Here is a 27,655-nt window from a genome sequence, read left to right as displayed (position 1 = left end):
AGGCCACTTTGGCCTTTTATAGATGCTGATATATATTTCTTTCTCCTATGACACCTACGAAGTTTTTCCATCATAAAGTAATTGAAGCTAGGATGTGTAAATAAATGGCATTGAACATGTGATTTAATACACACACTTTTTTGGTGAAACCATTGTTCATTATATCATTAATGTACAAATAAAATAGACTTCATCATGAAGTCCATTCCGAAAACATCAAGACCAATGGTAAAACACAACCATAATCGACTCATTAGTGTCACCAGACTGACAACTATCACATAATGGTAGCTACAACAAGTGACTAAAGAATGAATATGGAAATGAGTTAATGGCCATGTATGCCTGATTTCACCCAATCCAGATTGTCCATAGTGCCCCAAATATGAAACAAGCAAATATTTTAAGATTACTGGAACAATCCAGACGAACATGGAAATGAGCTAATGGCCATATATGCCTGATTTCACCCAACCCAGATTGTCCATAGTGCCCAAAATATAAGCCAAGCAAATAATTTAAGATTACTGGGACAATTCGGATGAAAATCTGCCAAATAACCAAAATATTTCACCAAATCTCTGTGAGTAAAGTAGCAAGAATGTCTATCCAAAAGCTCACAAGATATTGGGCAAGACCAGGGAGATGTGGGCCAGTCTCCAAAGTATAGAAACATAATAAGCAAGGAGAGAGAGTAATGCGAAATTGTGCCAGTTTTGGATCCACTGGCGAAGCTCCAACTGTGCATCCCAAAAAAGTAACATTTGTTTCAATGGTAGCTTGTTGTTCTAAATTTTACCAAGGTTGATTTTCCACAATCTTATTGATTTCTTCAAATGCCACAAATCATTTCCTTGTTTGTCAATCCAAGGTGGTAGCAGAATTTGTAACAGAGGTCATTTGTTTGAGAGAGAAGGCACAGCTACCTGGCATGTTACTTTTCCAATCCCGAAGTCTCTGAGAGATGTATCAAGAATAGGTATAGGCTGCAGCTGCTGGAACATCATGCTAATTTTCCTCCAAATCAGTTGATGACACATGCTAATATGATGTGCATTTGGAAAAGAGAGCTTGTGCATCAACCACATCTTCAATATATTTAATACCCAGTTTATGCGAATTGTAGGCTTAAAGAGGATCTTAAACAGCCAGTGGTTCATCAAAAATATCACTCCAATGAATACTCTCTTTGTGATTAAAATTATATTGAAGAGGTCTTCCAAACCATTCCACATGAGAGTCTGCGACAATACTTCCTTCCAATCCTGAATCAATGAATATGGACAGTGGTGAAGTTTCCCTTGAAAATGACCAAGAAGCAACCAATATAAAGGTCCATGGCAGCAATTCAATGATGTATGATCTGCATGAATTTTCCACAATGATTCCATCTTTGCAGACATAAAAAGTATCAAAAACTTTTTTAGTTCAAGGAAAAAGTGGAGATATAGCTGGACATAGGCCATAATATTTGATTGAATATTTTGTAGTTAGACATGAGAGCTTCCAACAATTCAATTGGCATTGCAGGCTCTATGCTACACATTGCATTTGCTGTTTTGGAGTTACATTCCAACCAAATGGGATAACCCAAGTGTCATATAGTTTCAGCATGTTCCAAAATCTGTCCTGGCCAAATCTGTGAATGCCAATCAATGAATTGCACTTGAGCTGATGATCTGCTGGTTTTATAGTCAATTTCCATTTTTCTTCACTTATCTGATCTCCTTCATTTTGCGTTTTCAGCCTATTTGCGTTTTTCAGACTGATCCAGGCACACTTATGTATAGGAACACACGTCACTTGTTGTGCTTGTTGTGTCACTACACTCTCTTCACATTTGTTCCTATCTCTGTGTTTTTGAACTGTTAAACTTGTAGCGTTGGGCTGCTCCTCTGAAGTGCCCATCTATCTCATTCCCCTTCTCTTCCATGTTAGAAAAGTGTGGAGCAACGAAGTGAAAGAGAAATTGCTAATAGGAACTGTAATAAACACAAAGAACTGAAAAGTCAGTGCTACCATTGTGGTAAGAAGGGATACCTCCAAAAGGATTGCAAGAAACTAGCAACACAATGGAAGCTGAAGGAGAAGGAGAAGAAGGTAAGGACTCCTATGAGGAGTCGTCATCGTCTTCAGCTGTTGACTTTGACTCTAGCCTAGTACCGAAGGCCGTGCCACCTCTTCAACTTTCTAGCCCTATTGCCTCTGACATCCCTCATGATTCTCTAGTGCCAGAAAGTGGTAGGGTGGTGATGGCCATTCAAGTCTCATCCAAATGTAGGTGTGGTGGGCTTGTGCGGCTTTCTCCAGCATCGAATAAGTCTAATAGATTCAAATCTTGGAGTTCGTTTGCCTTTTAGGTTCATAATGGGATGTTTGAGAAAGAGTGCTTTTTGCTCCTAGTTTGATCTCACATTAGGAGACACTTCGACAGTTTGGTTGATGGTAGGGAATCTATGGTCATGATGTGCTTTTGCAGGGCATCAGTGATACTCATTGAGATTCAACTATTTCTACTGTCTATGGTTAGGGCTTGGAACGATCGACATCAACATCTGTGCCTTTCAAAGGCACCTTAGTGGCTTCATCACCCATTGCTTGGATATTCATGGTTCTATTTGGTTGCCATTGTTGTATGTACTATGGTGAGTCCTCAATGATTCTATATTTTATTATATTGGTCACCCCTAATTTGAGAGAGTGTTAGTAGAGTACATATCCTAGGTGCCACAGTGTTTATGCTAGGTACGAGAACCTCCAACCAAAGTGCATTTCATGTTTGTGTATACGACTAGTATTTTTGTCACACGAAATGCTGGCGTATTGCATTATTTGATAGATTTATGCTTCCTATTTGTAGGCTGTTCCCTTCTCCTCTTAGACATTTATCACATAGGAGCATACCGCTTCCATTGGAGAGAGGGAGATTGCCATACTTTGTTGGCTGTCCTCAGCCTACACCATTGTTCAACTCTTGAGCCTTGGCATATGGATTCCATTGTGCGAGTCTATTCTCTTTGAGTTCATTGTGTTTTTTGACAGTTGAGGTTACTTAGTATATTTTAATGCTGAAAAGAGTATTGGCTATGTTATTGCTTATTTGCCTTCTAGGAACAAAGCCATACTATTTGGGACTCAACACACACACACACACACACACACACACACACACACACACACAAAATTTTGTAAAACCATCACTCATTATCTTAGTGATAAACAAGGATTATTTAGAAAAGGCAAAAGCAATAGTAAGATACATCTGTGTAAGAAGAGCGTAGACTCTAAATTGTTGAGAAATGACAAATGATGTATGCTCTAGGAAGAGATGTCCCGAATCCCATGTGCACAGTGAGGAGAGTGGAACAACCCAACTACTATAAAGCATTGTACTTGCAAGATGAGTGATGATATATGATGGTACTTTTGTCCTTTATTTGAGAGTCTGCGAGTCATTGTCCGACCACACAAGATTGTGTTTATGAGTCCAAGTCTCAATCTTGGAACCTAATTCACTTGTGTGACATTTTATCTTGAACTCTATGTCTTCATGAGTTCACTCTTATCTCTTCAAGCCACCATAGCCATGCTCTAGATCCGTTCTTTTGACATGGTATCAAAGCTCAGGTGAGCATGGCCCAGCCCAATCTAGCTTTCCTCTCTGCTCTCTCAAGCTATCTTAACTTCAATCTAGCTCAATGCTAGTTTATGACCTCATTTTCATCTCTACCTTCATTCCATCTTTCATGGCTGCCATAGCCAAACTGCACCTGCCCTACTTGAAGCTCTTGGATTTCCCCAACCAGAGCCTATCTCAGCTAGCTTTCTTCTAGAGATTTGTTCCCTTGCTCAGGGTGCATGGGTGGATCACATCAAAGGTCAACATTACACGCTCCCTGCTCCACCATTTTGAAAAAACCCAGCTCGCTGAAATTCTACTCCTGTCGCCATTCATAGTGTCAATTCAGCTCTTGCATGCCGCCGCTCACTCTGCAGCTATAGGGCTTTCAAAGCTCCATATCCAAGCTCTCTCCCCATAAAATATTTTCAAGAAAATTTTCTCCTACAAGTTGCAACAAACAAAAAACTAGTCAGCCAGAAAACCCTAAACCAAAGACTCCATAGCCTTGAAGTGTTGAGAAATGACAAATGATGTATGCTCTAGGAAGAGATGTCGTGAATCCCATATGTACAGTGAGGAGAGTGGAACAACCCAACTACTATAAAGCATTGTACTTGCAAGATGAGTGATGATATATGATGGTACTTTTGTTCTTTAGTTGAGAGACTGATGAGTCATTGTCCAACCACACAAGACTGTGTTTATGAGTCCAAGTCTCAATCTTGGAACGTAATTCACTTGTGTGACATTTTATCTTCAACTCTCTGTCTTCTTGAGTTCACTCTTATCTCTTCAAGCCACCATAGCCATGCTCTAGATCCGTTCTTTTGACATGGTATCAAAGCTCAGGTGAGCATGGCCCAGCCCAATCTAGCTTTCCTCTCTGCTCTCTCAAGCTATCTTAACTTCAATCTAGCTCAATGCTAGTTTATGACCTCATTTTCATCTCTACCTTCATTCCATCTTTCATGGCTGCCATAGCCAAACTGCACCTGCCCTACTTGAAGCTCTTGGATTTCCCCAACCAGAGCCTATCTCAGCTAGCTTTCTTCTAGAGATTTGTTCCCTTGCTCAGGGTGCATGGGTGGATCACATCAAAGGTCAACATTACACGCTCCCTGCTCCACCATTTTGAAAAAACCCAGCTCGCTGAAATTCTACTCCTGTCGCCATTCATAGTGTCAATTCAGCTCTTGCATGCCGCCGCTCACTCTGCAGCTATAGGGCTTTCAAAGCTCCATATCCAAGCTCTCTCCCCATAAAATATTTTCAAGAAAATTTTCTCCTACAAGTTGCAACAAACAAAAAACTAGTCAGCCAGAAAACCCTAAACCAAAGACTCCATAGCCTTGAAGTGTTGAGAAATGACAAATGATGTATGCTCTAGGAAGAGATGTCGTGAATCCCATATGTACAGTGAGGAGAGTGGAACAACCCAACTACTATAAAGCATTGTACTTGCAAGATGAGTGATGATATATGATGGTACTTTTGTTCTTTAGTTGAGAGACTGATGAGTCATTGTCCAACCACACAAGACTGTGTTTATGAGTCCAAGTCTCAATCTTGGAACGTAATTCACTTGTGTGACATTTTATCTTCAACTCTCTGTCTTCTTGAGTTCACTCTATCTCTTCAAGCCACCATAGCCATGCTCTAGATGCGTTCTTTTGATATAAATCATATACATGATAGCTATCATATAAAGATTCTGGCCATAACTTTGCAATGAAAAAATTGTCCAACAAGCCAAAAATTAGACTTTTATGAACCATATGGAGTACGTTGAAAGGTGAGATAAAATCAGAAAAATAACTAGAAAAATTTCCTAGATCTTTGTGCAAGGAATTTGAGAAAGCCTAAAAGAAGCTCTAGTCATTGGGCCATGCCAAAGCAGATTAGGGATTGCCTCCTAGCATTGGAGCATCTCAAACATTGGGGTGAGCTGATGCAACACTTCCAAACTTGCGCCATACTTCACCTTGGATAGATAAACATGGTGGTGCTCTTTGGCATTTGAATAAACCAATATCATTTAATCTAATCTCAATAGATTGTGATAAATAAATTGCCTTTGGAAAAACAGTTGCTCCTTCGAAGATGTACATTGGAGTATTAAGGTAAAGTATACGTATAAATCTTAATGAAAATCTTGCAGAGAAAGAGTGTGACATCCAAGAGTGTTACATTTAAGTTAGCAATCCTTAAGTCTGTCAATCTCATTGAGAGGAGGCGTAGGGTGAAAAGGTTATAGAAATGGGTCTATGATGCGTATTGTTAAGCTATCTAAGCTCTTAGTGTAAGTCCATCTCAAATTATTGTCTAATACCTAAGATCTGAGCCTAAATTAATCTCTTGGCTAATTTCTTTGGCTCTTGTACAATACTAACTGAACTCAAGACATTTCATTAAAAGATGACACTTGAAAATTTTGGCAGAAAAATTGGTTCAAAAGCTCTCTAAAAGGGAAAATTTGGTAGGAAAATTGGTTCGAAATTTCTTCAAAAGGGTGTTGAGAAACCACTTCTTCAATTTACACACTTTATTTAGGGTTTCTCACTGATAGCCCCAAAAAGGGCCGGTGTCCACATTTTGGTCACTTTTTCAATGGGTGCCCACATAGTGGTGCGCCACTCTAGACAACTTATGCCTATAAATAGGCAGTCACTTTATTCATTCTTTACCACTCCTACCTCTCTTAATCATTCTTGACCACTTTCTTCGGTCACCACCACCACTTTCCTTCTCTCACTAGCCCCTTCCATTGCCCTCATACCCCTAGAGGACATTGTGGTTTGTATCTCGTTGTTTCCTTCACCCTTCCTCTTTTGCTTTAGGCAAGCTATTCTTGTATTAGGCCTTGCGTTTGGAGCATTTTTCCACCTAGCGTCACCATCATCTGCTTGGCATCACCCTTCTCCATCAGGCTCCACCTTCACCCGCGGTTTTCAAGTTGGGGGCCTTCTCCTTGCCTGACGACATCATCTCTAGGTTGGCATCTTCATCCTAGTCTCTAGTAACAATCTCCATCATTGAGCGTGAGTGATTTCATCACTCCTTTATCTTAGGGGCTGCTAGGACTTGCATTTTTGCAGCCTGGCTTCTCCTCCATCACTTGGTGTCACTCGTCTCACAGAGGCTGCTGGGACCTGCGTTTTTGCAACCCGGCCCATCCTCCATCATCTGATGTCATCATTATCCACCTGGCATTAGTATCTGGGCTGCTCTCCTTGCGTTTGACAGCTCCGACATTTTGTGATTTGCGATTTGCTGCCTAGTTTAGTCCTCGGCATTAGAGGATTGCGGTTTGCTCTCTTGATAGCTAGTGATCATCTTCCACATCTCTGACGGTATCAGAGGACTGCAATCCGCTCCCTCGATAGCCATCCTTCACCTTCCAGTGATTACTTCGATAGCCCACTGCTCGGAGGATTGCGTTTTGTTCCCTTCATTGTGCAGATTTTTCACAAGTATTGCCGCTTGATTCAGACAGGACAATGGAGTTATCTTTCTAAGCTTCGGCTCCACTGCATCAGCTTTTCTTCTCATAGCATGATTCAGTGCATCATCACCGTGTTCTTGTGTTTCTGAGTTTCTCTTCTCTCTTAGTATTTTTCGTACACACACTATGTTACTCCCCACAAACCCTATTGTCTCTCTGCACTGTTGCCTATTTTGGCATGGTATGAGAGCATACCTGTTATTTTTGACAAAGGGATCATGGGCAAGCTACACTTCCAGCCCTGCATTCTCCCCACTTTCACTGCGGGCTTCTATCACCCTTGCCATCATTGTCATTAGCACGAGTAGTAGCCATGAGTACCACCATTGTTGACCTCAGTGTCACATGTGCCAGAGAAGATTTGCAATTGCTGCTAGTGCTGTATGACATAATCTCGATACTACTTATCACCCTGATTTGCTGCTTTTGCTTCCTGCCATAAAGTTTGCATCCACAACTTCTAGAGATTCTCAACAACTCCATTTTTTTTTTTCCAAGAAAGAAGAATTCTATTAATAACACCTCGGAGACAGCCCCCTAAGGTAAATACAAAGTACAAGAAACTCTAAAAAGAGTAGCTAAGTACATCAAAGATACAAAGGTTGTGTAAACAACTAGTTTGGTTGGCTAAAGTGCTAGACCGTTTGAGGGGTAGTATGAAAGAAGGTGTCTGAATCCCGCAGGAAAGCCTCTCTTTTCTTTCTTATCCTCTCAGAGCTGCCCTGCAACCTCTCCCATCTCCCACAGAGAGTGTGGACTATCTTTGTCCAAATCCTCGATAAAGACTCCCTAGTGGGTGTATCCTGAAGATCAATGACTTGGTTACATCTCGCGGTCCATACGTACCAAGCTATAATGCTGGAAATCAGCTCCCATTTGTGACAATGTCCTTGAGTCCATTGTGTTTGTGAGTAGTTTGGGGTAGGGATCCTGCTCAAATGCTGTCCAATGATGAGAAAAGAAATGCTCCCTTGAGTGTCCTTATAGCCGCATGTTGGACCTCTGTCTGTGACCCAAGCTATAGCCCCCCATGTCGCCACCATGGACTCCGCTGTACCATGGAATACTATCCTAAGAGCTCTCCTCCAAATCTCCTGGGCTCTTAGACAGTCCCATAGGCAATGTCTTTGTGTCTCCTCTGGCTCACCACATCACGCGCATGCCACTGGGTCCTTGCCATATCCAAGCGAAGTGCGAACTGCTAAGCTCCTTTTGGCTAGAAGCCATAGAAAGAGAGATATCTTCTTGGGCCTGAAGCTGTCATGTAGCCGCCTCCAAAAGTCATATTGGAACTCATTTGAGACTTCCTTTCTATGCCAATGAGGGGTGGCTGCAGGCTGTGCTCTAATCTTGCTCATTTGTATCCTCCGTCCCAATCTAGTAGTGTAGCCAAAGAAGGGGATGCCGGATGGCCTATCAAGGAAGGGATCCCTCCACACCCACTCTCCTGGATCCCACTGAAGTCTCTCTAGAGGCCTCCTTCGGTATACCCAATATCTTCATCCATCTATAAGACAAGTGGTTGGGTCTGGGTCTATGTGCCATTTCCTTTCAAAGTGTGCCACTACTCTGATTCTCTGCCTGGAGCAGCCAATGAGTGTTGTAAGGTCAAGGTCCTCTTGTTGGAGGCGGCCATCCTCCTCAACTGTGAAAGTGAATGTCCTGTCTCTGCTAGATGCAATGACTGCTAGAAGGATATCCCCTCTAGAGAAAAGACCAATCCAGGTCTGAGAGGAAGCTGTTTCAATTTGCCAATTTGGTGGAACCCCTTCCATCACGGCCTCAATCATAGCCCTGACTCCCCTAAGACCATATAATCTTTGCCTTTGGGTCTCAGGTAGTAACCCCTGAAATGCAAACCACTCCCCCGCTGATGTAGCGACCTGTAAAGAGAATCTCCCTCATGATAAGTGTGTTTGCTGCCCAATTGTGTGGCCTGACTCTGATCTCAAATAATGATTAAAGAGAAGAGGTTGTCTCCTCTTCTCTTCAATCGTAGTCGGGGGGAGCTGGTGGAGCCCTGGAGATACAGATCTCCAAGCTCTAATAATGGCTGCTGCAAATCTGACCTTGAAGCTCCTCCCAAAATCTCTGGTGCTGATCTCCTGAAATATCCAGTGAATGCTGGGCTGCCATGGTCCTCCATTTGTAGGTGTCAAGTGCTCTAGCCTCCCCATTAGAAGTTTCTTCCAAGGCTCCTCACTTAGAAGGAGACCCCTAACAATGAGCTTGACCAATAAGGCTTTACTCTGACTATCTAGGTCTATGATCCCCAATTCTCCTTTGGATCTAGGCTGTATGATGACATCCCAAGCCACCTTTGCTCTGACTGGACTCCCATCTCCTCCTGACCAAATGAAGTTCCTGATGAGGCGCTTCACTTGGCCGATACATGACCTAGAGAATGCCCAACAAGAAGTGATGTACCACATGGTTGCCAGAAGAAATTGGTTGGCAACCACTACTCTTCCTGCCAATGAGAGTCTCGCCGAGCTCCAATACAAAAGCTTTTGTCTGATGCTCAAAAGGAGGGGTGCCAGCTGCTGCTCTGAGGTAATGTCAATCCCCACATGGCATTTGAGATATCTCACAGCGATCCCATGGGGAACCCATGTGAAATCCTCATGTGGTCGCCACTCTGGCTGTCTAGTGTCGCATACCCAGAATCCATAGGATTTGTGCTAGTTAATTAGTGCTCCTAGTGCTCTGCAAAATATCTCCATGGCTGTTACAAAGGCTCTAAAGTTGCCCTTATTCCCATCCAAGTAAACTGCTGTATCATCAGCAAACTCCACATCAAGAAGCTCCTGAAATTCAAGGATGGGCAGCTTGATGCCTCTGATACCTGTAGATGTGTCTCTCAAGAAGGAACTCATGGCCTCTACTACAAATAAAAACAAGAATGGAGCAAGTGGACATCCTTGTCTAACTGATCTATGGATGCTGAATTTATCTCCTCTTGTCCCTTCAGTCATGACCTGGCTATGTGCTGAAGAATAGAGAGCCGCTACACCCTTGACCCACTACTTTGGAAAGCCCATCCTCAGCATTGTGCCCTCCAGGAACTCCCAATCCACGCGATTATATGCCTACTCAAAGTTGAGAATGAGCACAATAAGGTCTTGCCTCCTAGATCTAGCCAAAGCTGTGGTCTCCCAGAAGGTGAAGATGTTGTGCTCTCAGACAAAGCCTGTCTGAGTAGGGTGTATAATACCTGCCATCATAGTTGTTAGGTATGAAAAGTATGGTACGATACGGTACGATAAAATACAATACTAAATGGTACCTTAAGATTTTATTTTGAACTTCATTATTAGTACGATAAAATATGATATTAAATGGTACCTTAAGGTACGGTACGATATTAGTACGAAAAAAAAAAACTTCATTATTTTGAACTATAGATGATAGAACAGATGTTTAAAGTCTAAATAGCAATGCTATTGGAGTAAATAAGATGAATACTTGAGGGTAACACGCCAAAAACTCTATGGCATATGCCGCATGCGCTACAACTTCCAAGTACATACATAGGAGTGGATACATCATACATGAATGATCATATAAATAAGAGGCATGTATGCTTGAGAGAGAGAGAGAGAAGAGAGAGAGAGAGAGAGAGAGAGAGAGAGAGAGAGAGAGAGAGAGTCGCGAGATGGCGCGGAACGCGATGGAGAGGGATGTCGTCGCCGGAGCGCCTCGCCCTGCGGCCGTTTGACCTGTAGGTTCTAGTCGCCGTCGTCACTCGTCAGGTCATACTCGCCGTCGTCACCCGCCAGACCTGCGTGCAGGGGTCCTTGCCGTCGCCATCCATCCTGGGGCGCCGTCGCCTGTCAACTGCCTGTTAGCTCGCCACAAGACATCGCCTGTCAGCCCTGCGCTTCGAGGTCCCTGCTGTCGCCATCAAACCTGAGCCTCGTTGTCCCTGCACGCCGTGGTCCCTGCAGCTGCCCTTCAATCCTGCGAATCGTGCTCGTAAACCTGCATCATTAGGGTTGCGCCCTGCCCTCTGCGTCACCTACACCATCTCTGGACAGGCCACGACTGAGGCAGACCGCCCCTCCCTGCCGCGGGCCGTCTGTCCTGCGGGCCTTGGTCGCAGACATCGCCTGTCAGCCCTGCGATTCGAGGTCCCTGCTGTCGCTGGTCCCTGCACGCCGTCGCCCCTGCAGCTGCCCTTCAGTCCTGTGAATCGTGCTCGTAAACCTGCATCGTTAGGGTTGCGCCCTGCCCTCTGCGTCACCTACACTATCTCTGGACAGGCCACGACTGAGGCAGACAGACGTGCACCGCTGCCTCACGGGGGAGAGAGAGAGAGAGAGAGAGAGAGAGAGATCGCTCACCTCCTGTCAACCAGAGAGCTCGCCCTCTGTGTGAAGACAGCAGTATGGCTGGCCTGGATTTGGACTTTCTTGACCGGACGGTGGCAGCCCTTGGCCCTGATTCCGATGCAGAGGAGCCGGAAGATATGGTGCCATGCACGGAGGAGTTACCGCCGACTTCTGAACAGCCGCCTGCCGGCAAACGCTCCAAGCATACGCCTGATGAGCCAATGAGCCCTCCGGAACGCTCCTATGCGCAAGTGGCCTCTGATCCTGTGGATTCGCAGGAAATTGACTGGGAGCATTTGCTGGACTTCGCCAATACTCTGCTTGGTGATTATGTCCAGCATAATACCGAATCTTTTTCTGTTGCGGGAACGGATGATGTGCTGGAAGCCACGGTCGACCCCAAATCAGTCTTGCGATCCTTCTCGGTGTTCTATGACCGTGCCGTTATACTTTTCTTCACTGGCAGGATCCCAGTGCTTTCGCACATTCGCCAGTGGTTGCACCATCTGTTGCAAGGGGAGTCGGTTGAGGAGATCTTCCTTGGACCTCGCGGGTTTTATGAGGTCCTGCTGAAATCAGAAACGCATCGCGCTGAGCTCTTGTCCAAGTTGCCGCTATTCTTTGATCGCCGCTTGGTTCATGTTGTGCCATGGCGCCCCATGGCCGACTTCCAGCGTCTGCTTCAACGCGAATGCCCGGTGTGGGTGGAGGTGGAAAACTGTCCGGCGGTCTATTGGCCCATGTTGAAGGATGCGATGGCAGTTGTGGGAACAGTGCTGGTTCCCCCAAGCCTCAGGGCGATGAACCGCAACCGTTTATGCATGCTCTGGGACACGGCCAGGAAAAGGCCCGCGTGGCTTCGCCTCAATTGTTCGGGCATGCATCCTTTGTATTTTCGCTTAAAATGGGGCAACTTTGCGGGCCACTGCTTTTCATGTGGAAAACTGGGGCATTTCATGGCCGAATGTCCTGAAAAGCAGATGTCTTCGGAGGATGCGCAGGTTGCGCTGCCCAAGGACTACATGGTGCTTGATGCCACGCCCCAGGAAGCCCTTCAGTCTCCTCATGTCATGGATAAAGGCAAACAACAGGTCCTGAGTGTGGATTCCGGTCGCACTGACTGGATTGAGGCACGTCCTAAAAAAGCTAAAAAGTTGGATGCAGGCCTGGCGGATCCTGGGCCTCCCGCTTCCCAGGATTCCGTGCGCACGTATACGCGCCGGAAAGACATGGCCACTTCACAGCAGGCTGCGCGTCCTACGGCCCCGTCGGGCCCCCGCAATCAGTCTCCAAGGAGAGCCTATACCGACGGCCCCAGAGGCCCACCTGCCAAGCTGGCGTTCGATGCCAAAGGAAATGTTATTACACCCTGGGATCGGCGTTATCCCCGCCCCTCTCCCAAGGTAGTGGATTTCCCTTCTACCTCCAAAGTAGGTCGCCAGAATTCTTTCGCAGTATTGGCTGATTTTCTGGATGAGGGTGTCCTGGATGCTCTCGCGGAAAAGGTGAAATCGAGGCAGCAGGCGCCTCGTTCCTGACTTCCTTCTTTGAGAATACATGAAGATAGCCACGTGGAATGTGCGAGGCATTTGGTCTCGCCATAAGCAACATGCCATGTGGACCGTCTTGCACGAGAACCAGTGGGATGTATTGTGTGCAGTTGAGCACAAAAGTCACGGTGAAGCAGGAAAAGTGATGGATTGTCATGGATTTCGTCTGTTTTATGCAGGGACGCATGCTTCGCACTATTCGGGCGTGCTGATGATTGTCCATGAGAAATATCAGCCTGTCCTTGTTAAAAATGATGTGCAGGGCCGGTTTCTGGTGATCGAAGTCTTATTTGAAGGAGAGATTTTATGGCTGTTGGGCCTCTATGCTCCGAATGATCCCGCATCCCGACGGGATCTTTGGTCCACTTTGCAAGGCTCCATGTCACTCGGCCGAAGGGGGTTCTTGATGGGCGATTTCAATATGTGTGTTGACTCTTCACAGTCCACTTCAGGGCATTCGGTAATGGATACGCCGGAAAGCCGGGTGTGGAATTCCTTTGCTTTGCACGTGCTCAAGCAAGATCTTTGGTCGTGGCTTCACCCTTTTTTTTCAGGGTTTACTTTTCATTCCACACAATATGCAACTACCTGGTCTCGACTGGACAGAATGTATATCATGCAGGGCGATGATTTTCTTCCTGAGATGCTGGAGATGAAGGTCTTGCGGCAATATGCGTTGTCGGACCATTTCCCCCTCCAGCTTGAGATGCGAGCACACTCGATTGCACCTTTTGTGCAATTCCTGGATAGGCTCCCTTTACGTTTCAACTCCTCTTATTTGAAGCATTCAATTTTCCAGGGCTATATGCAGCAGTTGATTGAGAGGTTCTTATTGGACTTCCCCTCGGAGGGCTTGCCTTCATTTGCACGACTGCTCTCCAATGTGCAGCAAGTTGCTCGCCAGTATGGGATCCATCATGCCTCGCTTTGTCGCCGGCGTCGACATGCAGCAGAAGACCTACTGGCGTTGGTCCGTTCCTTGCTCCTGGATTCCCCTGATGATGATTTTCTGCTGTCTCTGGAGAGGCGGTTGGCCCATCTTATTCAAGTGTTTCAGTTGAAATCTTATCAACAGGCCAAGCTGCACAACTTGACGGACACAATGCAAGATAGCGCCTGCTAGTCTCATAAGTTCTTTCGCGCCTTGCATGCGTCTCCAGCTCGCGAAAATATGACCAGACTCCAGGATTCGGAAGGTTGCATAGTCACGGATCCGCAGACCATTGTCACTATGTGCAGAAACTATTTTATGGAACTCCTTGGTTCCTCTTCCTCGCCTTCTAGCCAGGTTACGCATGCCCGTTCGGTCTTCTATCAACTGGTCCGCCAGCAGGTTCCACTTGATATGCAAGCCGCTTTGGAGACGAATATTTGCGAGGAAGAGGTTATGGACGTTTTGTTGCACTTGTCGAATGATAAAAGTCCTGGCTGGGATGGTCTCACGAATGAATTCTTTCAGACCTCGGCCACGCAGTTGGTGAAGCCATTGGTGGCCATGTTTCAGCAGGTGTGGGAAACGGGGGTCATGCCCTCCTCATGGAAAGAAGGCCTTATCAAACTAATTCCAAAGGTCCCTTCGCCGTCAAAGTTGCAACACTGGAGACCAATCTCTTTGATGGGCTCCATGTATAAAATCTACTCCAAAGTGCTGGCGAATCGGCTTCATAAGCACCTTCCAGCTATTGTGCATCCTCTCCAATATGGCTTCATTAAGGGCCGCAACATTCTGCATAATATCTTAAATGTGCAAATGGCGATTGACTATGCGCGGCACTCCGGTCAGCAAGTGGTATTGATCCAATTGGACTTGGAAAAGGCGTTTGATTATGTGGACTGGTCGTTCATTGCAGACCTCATGTCGGCTATGGGCTTTGGTACCCGCATGTCCCGACTGATCTACACCATTAGTGCTGAGGCTTCCTCCAGAGTTATGCTTAATGGTGGAGTTACAGAGCCATTTGTCCTTGCGCGCTCGGTCAGACAGGTTGTCCTTTGAGCCCGCTCTTTTTTGCCCTGGCGACTCACCCGGTCCTTTCAATGTTATCCTCCATGGCAGCATCTGCTCAGCTGGCTGGGCTGTCTCTTCCGTTGGGTCAGCACTTCGTTAGCCAATCTTTGGCTGACGATATCTTTATGATCTTGCAGGCGGACAGGGACAACATTCGAAGGGCATTAGATGTTTGGACACTCTTTGGTCAGGCCTCTAGGCTTCGCATCAATGCCCTTAAGTCAGCCATTCTCAGTTGTACGGAGCCTGATCTGCAGTCCTTAGGCTGGCAAGGCCAGGTGGTTTCCCGTGGCTCCATTGTCAGGCATCTTGGATACCCATTGGGGGTGGATGTACGGCCAAAAGACCTGCTGGAGTGGATTTCACAAAAACTGGCGGCGAAGTTTATGTATTGGAAGTCGCAAGCGTGGCCATTCCATGTCCGCCTCAAAGTGGCCCAGACAATCATGCTTCCGATGCTTACATATTTCCTGCCTTTGTTGCCATGGACGCCTACTACTTTGAAGGCCCTCACTCATCCCATCCGTTTCATGTTGTGGAAGAAGGATTCACTGCAGGCCGGCATTTCCTGGATTTCATGGTCACACGCATGCACCCCTAAGCGCATGGGTGGAGGAGCTATTTTGGATGCACACACTCATATGTTAGCTCTCCGCTGGTCCCTTTTTTGTGCCATGTGTGTGGACCATCACCCATGGACCATCATAGCCCGCTATTTTCTTGAGGACAGCGGGCTCCGCCATGGTAACACCGGCTTCGGGCCTCCTGGTGGCATGTCCTTAATGCGGACTCTCGTGTTTCCAGTCCCTCTTCCTCTTTGTTACTGCACTTGGTCGGCTCTTGGAAAGTGGTGCTCCAAAAGGCCCGTTGGCACCCAGTAGGGGACCGCTTGCAGACTAACTCCTTTCAGCTGGAATTGTTGGCAGTATCGAGACTCCTTTCATGGGAAGATAAACATCAACTCAGACCGAGATTTAATCGCATGGCCCGTTTAGGTGTGACGTCGGTGGCGGATGCTACCCTTGCCACTCGCAATGTCCTCGTATCTTTTCGGACTGCTCGGCGACTCTTCAAGATCCCGCGTGGATACCGTGATTTATGGGAGCAGCTTTCGTCGGAGCTTCAGGGTCGGCAACCCTTTCCTGCCTTGACTGTGGACCGCCCTTGGCAGGACTGGGACCTTGCAGGCCGCCTGAGTCTGGAAAAGGCCTCTACTAATCAGGTGTATCATCTTCTTGTTCAAGATCACCAATGGCTGGGAGAGAAAGCTAACACTGTTTGGGACCTGCGGAAATCGCTGTCATGGTGGCAGAAAACGCTGATGGAGGGCTGGCTAAATAAGACACCTTTCAAATGCAAGGTTTTTCTTTGGCGGGTGATGATTGGTGGTCTTCCTCTGGCCTCGGCCCTTGCCAAGCGTCGCATCTCGAATGGCAATTGTTTCTTCTGTACCACACCGGCGGAATCGGCCTGACATCGTTTTCTCTCTTGCCCGCTCGCCAAGAATATCTGGTCACTCTTGTCGCACATTTGGCGTGCGGTGGTGGGATCCTCGCTATCTCCTTTCGACTGGGTTTTTGTGCGCCCGAAGTATCCCGCACCGCCACAGTTGCATGAGAAGATCTTATTTCACTTTTTCAGATATTGGGGATGCTGGCACATTTGGACCACGTGCAATGCTTTTCTCTTTGATTCGGCCTCTAATGTACCCCGACATATTGCCAGGCTTAAAGGGCTCTTGCATTGGGAGCTAGATATCATCCGACACTCCGACTTGCTCCCTCGGGAGGATTTGCATCCGTGGCATATGGCAATTGCCTCTGGGTCGTTGCCATGATTGGTGTAACCTTTTCAGTACATTACTACGGGGCTTCCCCACACGTTGGCCTAGGGCCCTCGTGTATTTTGTAATCAGAAAAACAGAGAGAGAGAGAAAGAGAAAACCTCTTCACATGATGGCTTTGTGTCATCATGTATCTTGTAATCCAGTAATCTTGTATTTTTTTTCGTAATTAATATAATTACCTTTTACGAAAAAAAAAGAGAGAGAGAGAGAGATGAAATGACATGAGATGCTTTATTAACGTCTACAAGAGGCCAAAATGACCTGTGAGACCAATAGTTACCAAACAAACCACCAAAGGTATTGGTAAAAGATTTATGAATTTTGTTATGGTTTTGTTTGGCATTGCTAAGGCTAAAGTAGCTACCAATGGTACATTCACTAATTCGTGTACTCTCAAAAGGTACATTAGGCCAAGCTATCCTCTAGCCTAGTTTTATTAGCAATGTGTACTAATGCTTTGGGTTGGGTGGTGCAAAATGAGCTATGAACAAAGGTAAAATCAATAGGATTAAGCTACTTGATGATTCTCAAATGGTGCTGAATTTATTTATTGATGACACTAACGTGAAAAATGATGGGACATCAATTAGAAACGTTTGGAACTGCTTGAATACCTTATGTATGGCCTTTGGCTCTAGGATAAATCATAACAAAACATGTATGAGGAGTCCAATCAAGCTTCCACCCTCTTTCTTGGTTGATCGATCAAGGCTACAAAATCACCACCACCACCACCACAACAACAACAGTCAACAACCCAAACCACCACCAACAACAACAACCAAGCAGCAACCAAAAAAAAAAAAGTTGCTTGTTTTTTGGTACAAATTATTATGGTACGGTACGGTACGAACTGTATAGTACGAACCAGTTCGTACTACGTACGAGTGCAACTATGCCTGCCATCAATGGTGCCAACCTGAGACTAATCGCCTTTGCCAGGATCTTATAGTCAGTTCCAAGCAAGGTGATTGGTCTCCATTGTGTGATCTCCAATCTATCTCCACTTCCTTTCGGGATAAGATGAATCAATCCCTTGTAAAAAAAAATACCCTAACATAGAAGCATAAAGAGAAACCGTACGACAAAGCACAGATTGATAAAAGAACACAATTAGGGTTAGGGTTAGGGTAATTCAGAGACAATGAACACAGTTAATAAATGAAATGATATGATTACTAATAATGCGATGCTCATGCAACAAACACACTATGCAATGAATGAATACTAAACCTTGAACTCGTGTATCTCAAGGATCAGGGCAGGGCTAATGAGCAGGAGAGTGTGTCGTACTCCAAATGGATCCCAAATCGCAGCAAGGCAGTCTCCTGATGTCGAACACCAGCAAACGCAACAGTGAGAAGCTGGATCTGATGCGGACAGCAGTGAGGAGAGAGAAAGACTAAAAACGTAGGCAAGACAGCCTGCAGGAGAGAGAAAGACTGAAAACATAGCTGTGAGGAGAGAGAAAACTGCAGATGACAGCTGACAGGTGAGAGAGATTGCAGCGATTGCAGTGACTGTAGTAGGAGAGAGGAAACTGTCAAGGCGGCAACTGGAGCTTGCGAATGCAGCAATTTGCTGAACGTGGCAGATTGTACAACAGTAGTGTAGATGATCAGTAGTCAGTCGTCAGGTAGAGACAGCATCAATCAGCGTGTGGAGGGTTGGAAACAGGCGCCAGACTGTAGGGAACAGTGATTGACGGCAAGGGATGAGATGTCCTCCGTGACTGGGGTGTGGACAGCAAGCTGGTAACAGCTGAAACCTGCAAAAGCGAGATTTAAGGAAGAGTGGAGGGATGGCTACCAATTTATAGAAAATTAGGGTTCTAGATCATCTCCCACTTAACTCTCTTGATCCACTCCCTGTTTTAGGGTTTTGGCTAAAATAAGCCTAAAATAAGCATGTTTTGGGGCTATTTAAGTGGCTAAGAGCAATTCTTAGCACAACACCCCCTCTCAGGCCCAAAATAGGGCGAGAAAAGAAGGCCAGCCTAATTTTTGATTTACCCCAAGGCGTCCCACCCCAAAGCAGCCAGGGCATCGGACAAAGGGTGCACGTTGGCTGCCCAATGGCCTACCAAAGACTATAGAGGCGATGGTTATCTTACAAGCTTTCCTACAATAGAACGATAGGTGTGTGCATCGAAGGGCTATCCTAGGGTATCCTTCGACAAGTGGATAGTAGAATCAAGAGGCGTGGCCACTGGCTGTGTCTGATCCGAAGTGTATTGTTCCACAAGCTGAAGTGCGTACTTCTGCTGTGACACAAAAATATATCCTCCAGAACGAACCACCTCCATCTCCAAAAAATAGAATAACAAACCAAGGTCTGTCATTTCAAATGTAGCTTAAAGCTTAGCCTTAATTTCCGCAATGGCAGCAGAATCTGAATCTGTGATGAGTAAGTCATCAACATATAGCAGGATATAGCTAACCCCCTATGGTGTGGATCAAACATATAAGTTTGGGTCATAAGGGGTAGAATGGAATCCATGAGTCTGTAAGAACTCATCCCTTCTATGGAACTAAGACCGTGGCACTTGCTTCAACCCATAAAGAGCTTTCTGCAAGTGGAATACCCGATCCCTAGGGTTCCCTGAAGGAAAGCTCGGTGGCTGCTCCACATAGACTTCCTCCTCCAAGTATCCGTTCAGGAAGACACTCTTAACATCCATCTGATGTATCGGCGAGCTGTGGTGAGCGGTGAGCGCGAGTAGCAACCAAAAGGAAGTCAACCGTGCAGTAGGAGCAAAGGTCTCTTCATAATCAATGCCGTGTTTTTGTTGAAACCTTTGCACTACAAGGCGAGCCTTGTACTTGTCTAAAGTCCCATAAGCTTTTAGCTTTGTCCTAAAAATCTTCTTTGTCCCGATGACTTTCTTGTGGCTCGGACGATCCACCAATGTCAAAGTCTCATTTCGGTCAATACTCTCTAGCTGCTTTTCCATGGCCTCTCGCCATTGAGGATGCTGAAGAGCCTCCTGCCATGTATCTGGCTTAGAATACGCTATGTAATCAGCTGTAAATAGTGTTGCAAATGATGCTTGAGAAGCAAGCCGGATAGATCTTCTAGGTCCCTCCGGAGAGGAATCCAGTGGTAGGATCCTTGAATCCCGCATGGTTTGCTGGTACCAGCGAGGTAACGGGTCTCGCGAAGGGGGCATGGGAGCTGAAGAAACTGCAAGAATGTCAGGAGCGGGAAGTAGACCAGGCTCAATAGGCACGAACTCGGATGATGCGGAAGAACGAAACAGATCGGAATCCAGTGCAGAAAACTGTACAATATCCCTCTCGTCAAAAGCAACATCCCGCCTAACAATCACCTTGTTTGTTCGAGGATCAAACAAATGATAGGCTTTTGCTTCAGAGGAATATCCCACAAAAATAAAAAGATCAGCTCGGGGAGTAAGCTTACCTATCTTGTCTTCAGGCGTGTGTGTATACGCACGACACCCGAAGACTCTGAAATGGGAAATAACAGGCCAAGAGCCAATTAATGCCTCATATGAGGTCTTCTGAGAAAGAGCTGCAGTCGGGCACTGGTTGAGGATGTACACCGAAGTGTTAATAGCCTTGACCCAAAGGCGCTCAGGAAGCTCTGCTGCGAACAGCATAGAGCGTGCCATTTCCATGACTGTGCGGTTCCTATGCTCTACGACTCCATTCTGAGAGGGGGAGTTGGTAGAGGTGAGTTGGCGAGAAAGGCCATGCTTCTGTAGAAAGTGGAAAAACTCGTGGGAGATAAACTCACCACTGCTATCACTCCTCATGCATCCAACACGACGACCAGTCTGGCTATGAACCAGCAGCACCCAAGCAGAAAAATATGTGAAAGCATCTGACTTATGCTTGAGGAAGTACACCCACATGTATTAAGAATGATCATCCACTATCAAAAAGAAGTATAACGCGCCGTTCAAAGCGGCAGTGGATGTCGGCCTGCAAAGATCAATGTGAATCGATCTAAAAGGCTCCTTAGCTCTATGTGTAGATTGCTGAGAAAATGGGTTATGATGCTGCTTCCTGAGCTGACAAGCTTTATAGACATCTCGAGCTAGCTTCAAGCGTGGAAGACCCTCAACCAGCTCACGGCGTGACAACTCATAAAGTGAGTCATAGCCAAGATGCCCTAAGCGAAAATGCCAAAGACGCTCATTGTGCGTAGGCTCTTGAGATGTGGCTAAGGCCTGGAAGCTATGGAACACGGAACCCTCGGCAGTTGGCTCGGTGAGAAAATGAGTCATATGGTATAGGCCATTAGGCTGTGTCTCATCGCGAGCAATCACTAAACTAGTCTGAGAGTCAAGGACCTCGATTGTGGTCGCTATAAAGAAAATTGCTCGCCCCAACCGGCAAAGCTGCTGAGCAGATAACAAGTTCACCCCAAGTTGAGGGACATGATATACATTGTCTAGCGAAGCCAGATTCAGACTCTTGTTAGTGGCAAAACTGACCCAACCTTAAGCCTGAATCTTGACCGAGGAGTTGTTTCCTACATGGACCCGCCTGGCTGTAGGGGCTCGGGTACGGAAAATGTCCTCTATAGGAGTCATGTGATATGTAGCTCCACTGTCCACAATCCAAATTGGAGCTGAAGTGCTCGGCTATGACGAGTGGGCCTCTGTAGTAACCTTGTTAGGAGGCAACTCACAGATGTGAACGAGACTCGCATCGGATGTCTCTACGGAGACGATGTGGGTCTTTGCAGACCAGTCTGACAAGCCCTCTGGAGTTGAGAACGTTGTCGACTGAGATGGCCGTGCGGTGGCAGTGTGAGTTTGACCTTTATACTGGCCCTTGCCATCACCCTGCCTCCCTTGCTGGGGATTGCCCGATTGTGGGGCGAGGGTCTGAGACTTAGGTTTTGGTGCCGTGCCTCATGCCTTTGATCGACACTCGTCGTCAAAATGGCCAGCCTTTTGACAATGTTGACAATACCTATTCTTTTTAGGTACATTCTGCCACCTTGGTTTAAGTTGTGACTGGGAGTTTCCTTGAGAATCCCCAGATTGATTTGGCTTTTGAGTTTGATTTTGATTTTGAGTGGAGATTTGGTTTGGTTTGCCCTTTCCTTGTTGCCCTTTCTGAGAATGAGCAAGAAGAGCCCCCTCTGAAGAGGAATTCATATGAAACTGATCGGACAACCATGTGTAATGCAACAGCTGACACTCAAATTCATGGAATGTAGGCATGGTAGGCTTTGAAACTATTCTTTCCACAAAATTGAAGTATTTCTTGGGGAGTTTATTTAGGAAGAATGTGACCTGATCGTCAGAGGACTTGGGAGTCCCCATAGTGGAGAATTCAGTGAGGAGATGCCGATACTCAATCAACTTGACTTTCAAGTCATCCCGGTCAGTGATTTTGAAAAGCTGAAGCTCATGGTTAAGATTAATACGATGGGTCCTATCCCAAGCCACATAGCGGTCAGTCAAGTGTGCCCATAGCTTTGACGCTAAGTCAAAATGTTGAAGCTGAGAATGAAACTCAGGCAATAAGCCCTGCATCAACTCGACAATAGCGGAGGCATTTCCTAGCCTTCCATGAGCGGACGATCTCGTATGGTACAAATGTGGGATTGGGTTGGGGTTCCAACACCTGCACAAGATCCCATAGGTTCTGTGAGTCAAGGACATGCCTCATCAAATTCGACCAAGTAGTAAAGTTTGATCCGTTAAAACGAGTCTTGTTATTAAATGCATTCTTGGCAGAAGATGAGCTAGAACCATGAGGTGTTGGGTAGGTGGTGTAAGATGATGGAGATGGATGTGTCTGATAAGAGAAAGAGGGAGGGGGAAGAGGTGGGTAGGTAGGAGGCTGTGAGTGTCCAATGAGTGCCGATTGATACGGAGGCACTGGAACATGAATGTTTCCATAAGGTCCCGGTGTAGGTGGAGACACTAGGACACGGTAGCCTTGTCCAAAGTAAGGCTGGGATACAACAGGATGACCAGAAGGTCCACTAGGCAATGCCATGGAGGTAAACTGTGGAGGCAACTGATCCACACTCGGGAGAGACTGAGTGGGATACCCAGGCTGCAATGATTCCGAAAGTGTGTATGAGGTAGGTGGAACACCACTCGGCTGAGGGAAGGATAAGGTCCTAAAGGATGTACCTATGTTTCCATAAACCCCCGGTGTGATGTGCGGTGCGATATGAGGTGTCTGAAATGGAAATGTAAATGGTGTAAATGGAAGTGGTGAAGCAGCGGACGAATGTGGTGGGATGGGTGGGTTTTGAAAGTGAGTTGTATGAGGTGCATATTCTTTTTGTTCATTTTTATCATTTAAAGACTGAAAATGAAACTGTGAAGATGATGATGCACCATGTAATGAAGTGAAAGGAGCACCAAATTCATTCTGATTATGTGAAGTAGATGAAAAAAAAGGAAGGGCAGAAGAAGAGTTACCTGGCTTTTTCTTATAATCCCCTCGACGTGTGCTAACATATAAGAATTGGTCCTCAAGAGGACCTTTTTTGTAGTCAACAGATTGGACTCTTTCTTCCACATGATCTCTACCAGTATATTGCAAAATAGAAGAGGTAAAAGAAGAAGCACAAAAGATGAATCAAAAGTACCTTGCACCGGAGAGGACGGAAGAGTCTGAAAAAATGGAAAATACTCTAGATCTTGCTCTCCAAAAGGGGGCCCATCCATGATGGAGGTCTCGACGGCTCTGCAACATCATCAGACTTATGCGCAATATCTGAAGAGTGAAAATCATGCATACCTTCATTCAGAAGCTTTTCTTGAAGGGCAATCCTTCGGTCGAGCTCCTCAATCTTCTTTCGTCGATAGGCTATGATCAGTTTATATTCTTCAGAGGTCAGCTTGCCTATCTTTTCTTCCATGTACTCAGATGTGTCTTCCACCATGTCGGAACGTTGTGGAGCAAGCTAATCGGCCCATTCTCGCTCGGTTCTCGGCATAGGCTGTTTTGGAGACAGAATCGGTGTTGATGTGTTCGAAGTCATTTGAACCTACTGTTGTTCTTGCTTCTTGTGAAGAGCTCTTAGATCAAAGGCCTAGGTTTCTTAGAGAGTACCAAGCTTTGATACCATGTAAAGAAAATACCCTAACACAGAAGCATAAAGAGAAACTGTACGACAAAGCACAGACTGATAAAAGAACATAGTTAGGGTTAGGGTTAGGGTAACTCAGAGACAATGAACACAGTTAATTAATGAAATGATATGACTACTAATAATACGATGCTCATGCAGCAAACACACTATGCAGTGAATGAATACTGAACCTTGAAGTCTTGTATCTCAAGGTTCAAGGTAGGGGTAATGAGCAGGAGAGTGTGTCGTATTCCAAACGGATCCCGAATCATAGCAAGGCAGCCTCCGGATGTCGAACACCAGCAAACACAACAGTGAGAAGCTGGATCTGATGCGGACAGCAGTGAGGAGAGAGAAAGACTAAAAACGCAGGCAGGACAGCTTGTAGGAGAGAGAAAGACTGAAAACGTAGCTGAGAAGAGAGAAAACTGCAGACGACAGGTGACAGGTGAGAGAAAGACTGCAGCGACTGCAGCAGGAGAGAGAAAACTGTCAGGGCGGCAGCTGGAGCCTGCAAACGCAGCAGTTTGCTGACATGGCAGGTTGTACGATAGCAGTGCAGATGATCAGTAGTCAGTCGCCAGGCAGAAACAACAGCAATCAGTGTGTGGAGGGCTGGAAATAGGCGCCAGATTGTAGGGAATAGTGATGGACAGCAAGGGCTGAGATGTCCTCCGGGATCGGGGTGTGGACAGCAAGCTGGTAACACCTGAAACTTGTAAAAACGAGATTGAGGGAAGAGTTGAGGATTGGCTGCCAATTTATAGAAAATTAGGGTTCTAGATCCTCTTCCACTTAACTCTCTTGATCCGCTCCCCGTTTTAGTGTTTTGGCTAAAATAAGCCTAAAATAAGCATGTTTTGGGGCTGTTTAAGTGGCTAAGAGCAATTCTTAGCACAACACCTCTCAGAGAATCTCCTGAAAGGCTAAGTGAAGGCCTTTTTTGATAAGATCCCAGTAGCTCACAAAGAAAGATTTATCTAGTCCATCTTCCCCTGGACACTTGCTTGAGTGTAGTGCCTAAAGTGCCTCCTCCAACTCCTCTGTAAAATGGGCCATCAGATGTCTGCTCATCCCTTCTGTAACCACCCTCTGTGTGCTCTGCCAAACTGCTTCTCTATCTCTCTCATATCTAGGGGGTCTAGTGGTGAATCCTAATAGGGATGTATAGTACTGTGTGGCCACTTGTCTCGCCTCCTGCGCAATAGATCGATTAGCTCTCTTGAGTCTCCAAACACCCTGTCTAGAGTGTTTAGGCCTTGTGGTGTGGAAAAAATCCCTATCAACCCTGTCCCCAGACTGAGTCCAAAAAGAGGCTCTCATGTGAAATATATACTCCGACCTAGCTTCCTTCATGGAGTCAATCTCTGCCTTGGCGGTATGCATCCTATCAACTATCCATTTGCATCTTGGCCGTATCTCCTCCTCCCTCTGTAAGGCAACCAATGATGCCCTAGCAACTCTTTCCGTCTCTAGAAGGCTCTGGCTCCTCCTAGTGGCCTTCTCTTTGAGGAGGGAACTAATCTCTTGTATGCTCTCATCCAAATCACTAGCTACCCATCTAGTTGTAGATCTCCAACATTGTGTGATTGTGTCTCTAAGATCATCCTCATAAAACAAGTGCTCTGGAATCTTGACATTGGAATGGGGTCCCCCTACTCTCTCAAAAAGAAGTATCTGAATCGGTGAGTGGTTCGTGAGGGTCGTGCTAGGTATGATGCCTGTAAGGCCGTCTTTGTCGTAGGCCCAGTCATCCACATAAAAACGATCAATCCTGGAGAAAGCCCTGGCTCCTATCGCCTTGTCTCTCCTAGTCTCCTAGAGAACTGAAGTGAGCTTGTGGTCGTGCCAAACTCTGTTGTGAACCATGGGTCATGGCCTCTAATTTGGAATAAGAACTCCTCCCAAGCAGCCTGATCTCCTCCCCTAATGATTTCTGTGCATCTGCCTCTCCTATCCTCAAGAGCCTCCACCATGTTAAAGTCACCCCCTACCATCCAACAATCAACCTATGGTAGAGACTGACTGGTCCAAAACTATCTCCTGTCTCGTTGGCCATTCGGGGCATAAATGGCCAATAAACCAATGAGTGCCTCCTCCACTCTCACTGAGACCCACATGGCTCTCCCTGGAATCAGAATACCCATCCCTGTACCGACTAAGTGCATTGCTCCCCAACACATATGCATACTCCAACCTGTATCTCTGTAGCACCTACAGTTGTTGCCCAATAAGTGTGACTTTGACCTAGCAGAAGCTTCCCACAACATTGGGATATTCTACCTGTTGAAAGATGGTGCTCCTGTAACATAAGAAAATCAATCGATCCTCTTACTAGGGCTCTGTGCAAATCCTGTCGCATGAGGCTCCGGCCTTGCCTAAAGTGATGACCTCCGAAGCCTTGTACATTCCATGAGAGTATCCTCATGGAGTGTGTCTCAACCTCTCGGACCGGCGTGGTTGTATAGCCCATGCCTGCCTCTGCTGCCTCCTAGTATATTGTCAGAAGTGGAGCAGCGGTGGAAGCATAAACATGTGCTGAAATAAACTGCTAAAACACAAGACAAAAAGAGAAAAGAAAAGAACATGATACAGATGAGAACTCAGATGTATGCACGGGAAATGGAATCCATATATCTGAACATGAGACAGTCGCATACAACAGTGAGTCACTGGCTGCATGGGCACTGGCACTGGCACTGGCTCCTCTCTCCACAGAGTCTGCAGATGGTGAAGATGATGATAATGACTGAGGAGGAGCACTGAGTATAAATAGGCTGAAAAGTGGGGAGCAATATTGCTGGTCGGCCAGCATTAATGCTGGCCGACTGGTGCATAAAATGCTCCACTGGCATAAAATGCCACACCAGAAAAATACCTAAAATACCTAATAAAAATGCCCAGCCCAGATCAACCTCAGACTCACACATGAGCTGACAAATACTCTGCTAACACCCTCTCTCAGATCATGGGTGATCTGATACAATACAATAGTACAATGAAAAGGGATCAGAAACTATACAACATAGAACCACCAAGTAGAACCATGGATACCCAAGCAGTGGGTGATCAAGCCACCACCAAGGTGCCTCGGAGAGAACCTGATGTCGATGTCGATCGTACCAAACACCTGAAAATAGAGAAGATCATAGCATGTCTCTATGTCCTTCACCAATGTCTCGCAGTAGCATACAAGACCATCTTGTCAAAAATGCCCCTGAACATAGGTGACCATGGATTCCCCGCCTTTGGCCAGACCGCCAAAGTGTCCCCTCATGTGAGCTCCAGACGAAAGCCTCCCGCTCTCTATCAGATAACCAGCTCATCATGAAGATGTCAACCCCAGCTCCAGGATTTGATTCCGCTAGATTGAAGTCGATGCGTTAGGGACGTCCCGCTCTGGAACCTGTGCACCTATATAAAAGTATAGATGAGGTGCGGCTGCCCCATCTGAACACCCGCTCACACTCCCTCTCTGGCACAAGAGAGTCGTGAGAGAGGACCTCATCACCACCACTAGAAAGCAGCCGAGGAAGGGGCCACCAAGCCCTTCCCGCGATCCGAAGAATAGGATCCCTTCCGTGCCTTGGACTTCACCTTGGTCGGAGGATTGGAGTCGGAGTCTGATGAAGGAGAGGACTCATCGGTAGAGTCAACATCCCGCTTCGTCTTCTGCTCCTTTTTCCTGGAAGCCGCTAACGTCTTGCAGTCCTTCCGTAAATGTC

The 27,655-nt window shown here is 46.2% G+C and overlaps 1 protein-coding gene across 1 annotated transcript in view; it reads left to right on the top strand.

Annotated features, from left to right (window-relative positions):
• The window catches only part of LOC148037115 (histone acetyltransferase HAC12-like), a 108,114-nt gene that overhangs the window by 3,421 nt on the left and 77,038 nt on the right, over nucleotides 1–27,655 (top strand). The gene's annotated exons all lie outside the window — the stretch shown is intronic.

Source organism: Lygodium microphyllum, chromosome 4 (assembly GCF_053477565.2).
Source record: "Lygodium microphyllum isolate KBCC chromosome 4, Lygodium_microphyllum_v1.1.10, whole genome shotgun sequence".
Lineage (NCBI taxonomy): Eukaryota > Viridiplantae > Streptophyta > Polypodiopsida > Schizaeales > Lygodiaceae > Lygodium > Lygodium microphyllum.
Note: the sequence above shows the minus strand (reverse complement) of the source record. Positions and strands in the feature narration are given on the sequence as shown.